Below are 5,350 nucleotides of genomic sequence, written 5' to 3' on the forward strand. Positions count from 1 at the left end.
ACTATAAAAAACCTACTAAAATTACTCCCATAATTTTTCAAGTGATATTTTAATTTATATAATTAAAATAAGTCAAAATAGACATCCTAGCTTGAAAGTTAAGGTTAAAAGCATAGAGATGCCCTCTAAGCTTGGAAAAATCAAAGAACATCCCATTTGTCATAAGGAATTACCCCTAAAAGTTTCAAATCATGGTGAGCAATGCTTGATCATAATGAATTAAAATACTCCAGAGAGTATTTAATTCATTAAAAATTAGAGCATCAATAAATAGTTTTTATTTTTTGTCCACATTATTCTCCTCTATTTAGTGAGCAAGTGGGTGTTTTTATTTTATTTTATGATTTTTTTACAGAAAGATATGGATTTTTGAAGTTTAGGCATTTAAATAAATCCAAAAAAATCCATATTTTTCTACTTAAACGTGCGGCGCTACACTATTTGACGCCATCAGCCACCTCAGCTACCACACAGCTCACCTTTTCCATTTCAAGCTTTTGTCTGTCTTGATCTCCTCCATCCATTGAACAAATTCACAATCAGATGGCTCTCCTTCATCGTCCTCAAGTGACCTAACCCGTGAGTCGTTCACACTAAAACCGTAAGATCTCGAGCTAAACTCAACCAAATCTCATGGGGTTTATTTCTAAACCTTCATCTACTCAAGAAGAACATATTTATACATCTTATACGGTATGAAATACATTAAATACATATGGAGAATCAAAATAGGATTGGATTAGGGTTGAGGTTCAATACATTTATCTAAGGGGAGGCCTCAATTAGATGGTTATGGCAGCTTTGATTGAGTCCAACAAACCTCCAGGTGAAGTCCTAAGCCATGGTGAATTGTCTAGATATATTTGGATCCAAGTGGATTTAGGTGTTGATCAAAGTCTAAACGAGAGGCTCTTTGTGATGGGGCTTTTGTGGGGGATCAACTCCACTCACTCTGGGGATGGTGTTTGCACAATGAATTGAATTTTAGTTGAGTGTGGAGCTGTGGGGAGATCTATCCTGGTTTTACTTAAATTTTGAACTCAAAATTGAGCTCTTACAGAGGAATCCAGAGGGGAAAATGGTGGGTTTGAGTTAAGAGTTCTAGGGGAGTCTCTGGTGAGATTTTGACAAAGTTTCCCAAAGAATTTGGATTGCCTTATTTTTTGGCCATGGGAGAGGGGTTTAAATAAAATGGCTTAGGTTGGTTTCCAGGCCAAATTAGTGGGTGCAAAAAAATTCTTTTTTTGAGGGTTTAAAAGTGTCAAAGCAAATTGGAATTGGCCAGCTGAGATGGGTGACTTTGGGTTTGAATGGAGGCTTGGGGATTTTGGTTTTGGTGTTTTAAGGATACTAGGGTGGATGGTCAGAATAGGGGAGGTTTTTAAGCAGCTAGGAGAGCCATGGGGAGGTTTAATTATGCTTAACTCCTAAAGGTATGGCATGATGACAAGGATTTCTTGGTTTTGGCAAAAAAGGATAAAATCCCCTAAATCAAGGGACCATTGGTCCATGGCTTCCATTGAATGGTCTAAGTGGGTCTAGCCTGGTCACTAGGATTCATTTGGTGGTTGTGGTGTCATTACTTTGGTCACTTTGGCATGGCTTAGTCAATTTTGGTGCAGGGATCAAATTCGGTTAAATTATCTAGAAGTTGGGTTTTGGTTTAGGCTAGCCATGACATTGAGACCAATTCATTGATAAGTTTTGTGTGTATGATTTTCATGAAGGATTTGTAAAATATTTGGAGTGATTTTGATTTGATTTGGAGGTTCAATTTGACAAATTTTGGGCACTTAATCAAGTTGGCAATTTTGGGTTAGACTTGGGTTTAGGTTGGGCTACAGTTGGGTTAAGTCCAAATTGAGAGTTCAAGATTATATAATGGAATTCCATTAAGAGTTTTAAACATTAATTGGGTGTCAATTTTAGGATTTTGGCATTCAATTTGGTGGAATTTGGGCACATGGCTAGATTAGGACAAATTTAGGAATTTTGGATTTGGGTTAAAATTGAGTGAAATTGAAGCTTGACCAAGGTCAATTGAGAGCTCATTTTGGTGTGTGAACATGTTTCAAAGAGTTTATGATGCATAATTGGGGCGATTGGAAAGATTTGGGGTTCAATTTAGTGGGATTTTGGTTTCAGGCCAAATTGGGGCTTTTTGATTTGGGTTGAAATTGGACTCAAATGAAATTGATTTGGGTTGAAATTGGACTCAAATGTGGGTCAATTGGGCTTGGATTTGGTTTGAATTGAGTTTGATCATAATGAATTTGAATATAAAATTTAATTTTGGGTGAAATTGAGGTCAAATTGATGGACATTTAGGGTGAATTTGGGGAAATTTTACCTTTAAGGGTAATTTGGGGCTTTTGGTCAAAGTTGGTCAAATTAATCAAGCTAAATTTAATTGAAGGGTCCAAATTGGTTTTAGGGACATTTTGAGATGAATTTGAGGGTTTTGGGAAAGTTTGGGCCACCAAGGGTATTTTTTTAATTTTAGCATATTTAGGGGTATTTTGGTAATTCTGAAAATTTTGAGATGTTTTGAGCAATTTGGGTGGTTTCAAATGGTTTTAGATGATTTTTGAACAAATTGGGGTATTTTGGGTGAAATTGGAAATTTTGGTCAAATTTGGTTTTTTTGAGTATTTTGGTAAACTGGGTAGATTTGGGGGCAAAAGGCTAAGTTTGATATTTTGGTGAAAGTGGGGTGCCAACCACCCTATTTGAGCCATGGACCAATGGAATCTCCATTTGGGTCCTCTATGTACTGGTCTTGGCTAGACTCTAGGCTAGGGCTAGTGGATCTAGGGGACCATCAACATGAGTCTCCCAAAACCCAAAAGATTCAAAAGATTAAGGGATCAAAGTCAACAAGCTTGAGTTTAGGGTTGTGAGTGAATGTGAGTGAAAGTAAGTGTAACTGGGTGAACTATCTCCAAACCAAGACCCAGGGTCAACCCTAAGTCCAAGCAGTCATGGAAGGACTCTCCTTGAGCTAGAGGTCAGGACCAATACGTGGAATAGTCAACTTGAGCACAGAAGAGTTTAGAATTTCTAATGGTGAGGGTTCCTTTTCTAGTCATCTAGAAATAGTCAATAGAATAGTCCTATGGCTAGACACAAGGCTACTAAAGAGGAAACTAGACGTCAATTGAAAGTGAGGTCCACAAATGGACCCCCAATAGGTGTGGTGTGTTGGACAAGCACACCGTACATATTGGCTTTGACTGAGGAGATCAACAAAATCAACAGAGACTTCTATGTCAACAACCCTAGAACGAAGTGTAGAATTGAGTCACAGTTGTTTCTATTGGGGAGTAACAGATACTCCCACAGGGGAAAAGAAAAGAGATTTTGGGGAGAATCTTCATGCAAAATGGTTATCGCAACGACGACTCCATTCAAATTGAATATATCAAAGAAAGATTGAACTTCAAATTAAAATTTTAAGAAGGTGAAATTATGACAAGGAAATCAGCTTGAGTGTAAAACACAAGCGCAGTAAATGGAATTGGGCGTCAGAGCTTACCCCAAAAGTGAGATGGGAATAAGACGTCTCAGCTTACCCTGAATGTGAGGATGGGAATAGGACGTCTAAGCCTACCCAAAAGTAAGGATGGGAATAGGACGTCTAAGCCTATCCCAAAAATGTGGATGGGAATAGGACACATAAGCCTGCCCCTAAAATGTAAAGATGGGAATAGGGTGTCCAAGTATACCTCGAATGTGAGGATGTGAATAGAACGTCCAAGCCTACCCTGAATGTGTGGATTGGAATAAGAAGTCTAAGCCTACCGTTCAAAATCAGTATCGAACCCACTGGTAGCGGAATTGCAACTGATCCTTTGAACTCACCGAGTTTGACAAAGTCTATTTTTTTTCTTAAACAAGATGTAACTTTTACTCATGAATGAGATAATGCTGAAAGGTTTGACAAAATCATGGTGATCTATATGTGGGGGAATACAGTCTCCCTCTTCATACATGTTGATGATACAGCTATTTGGAATGCAGTCTGCTGGCAGCACACAATGTTACAATCCTTTTTATCATCCACTTTATTGTGGGAGGCAAAGGATCCACCTCTTCATGTATTAAGATCCCCGGGGGGCTCCCTTGCCTATCTTTGGTCATACTGTAGCAACAACGACATTGAATGGTTATCCTGCCATTTTCACCCATCCACTTTCATAGTTCTGAATAAGTTATTTCCACTAGAAGACCAACTTGACCTCTGTCACTCAGGTCGAATACATAATCAAGAATGCTTCTTTCTTCACTTTCAGAAAAGACTCTGATGTACAGCTCCAGACCTTCCAGTATTGACAATTTTTTCCTGAATTTCTTCGTAGAACTCAAATTCTCTCTTTTCTAACTTGTTCATGCCATGGTAACCTTCTGCAACTATTGGGGCCGCTCAGTCATTTTAATATCCGTAGGAATCCATGTCTGTGTTGTCTCTATTTCTAATGGGATGTATGATTCTCCAGCTACGTGGCAGGTAGTCAGAAATCCACTATCAGTAGTTGTGCACTCCACCATAGTGTTGTAACTCTCTAAGTGGATTACGTTACACTCTGGGCATTCCACAAATGCTCATGTCTCTGGTGTTTGTCTGAGGATCTCGACGTTGCACATCAGGCAACTCGCACAAAGCTCATCTGAAATTGTTCGTAAAGTTGGCTCTGTAGCAAACTTGATCGTTCTATGTGTCAGGCTAACTGAAGGAAGTCTCTCTCATGCAAGGATCATAGATCTTCCCCTCAAGAATTGAGGTAAGTAAGTTTTTTACCTCTTTTAAGCATTTTTTTATTTTACATAAGAAAGATCTTTATTTTCAGTGATTAACATTTCTGAGTTCAGTTCTTCTTAACAGTGCATCTGGCAGTATCTCATCATCAACACTGATTAGATGTCCTGTTGGCGCAGTTATCATGGATGGCAGCAACTAGTGCCTACCATCGGATTTTGCTGTGCTATCACTCTCTTCCTTTTTTAGCGAGGAATCCTCTTTAGTGCTGATCTTTAACAGTGACAGTAACCCTTCTTTCTCTCGACGACTGACCACATCCATCAGGGGAGCCTCAAAGTCCACGTTGACCCGACTGAAGTCCAAGTCGAAGTGTATGATGCCATCCTGAGATGTCCTTTCCTCATTATGTGCGAGATTCTAACCATCCTTGAAAGCAAAAATTAGCGTCTGTCATGACATTTTTTTTGCAGAAGTCAGAAAAAGACATCAGTGCGCTGAAATTTTGCAAGAACAAGAACAAAATAAAAAAATTATTAGACAAAATTTTCGTTTACACGAGTGCGATTATATATATATATATATATATATATA

This window comes from Phalaenopsis equestris, unplaced genomic scaffold (assembly GCF_001263595.1).
Source record: "Phalaenopsis equestris unplaced genomic scaffold, ASM126359v1 Scaffold001086, whole genome shotgun sequence".
Taxonomy (NCBI): Eukaryota; Viridiplantae; Streptophyta; class Magnoliopsida; order Asparagales; family Orchidaceae; genus Phalaenopsis; species Phalaenopsis equestris.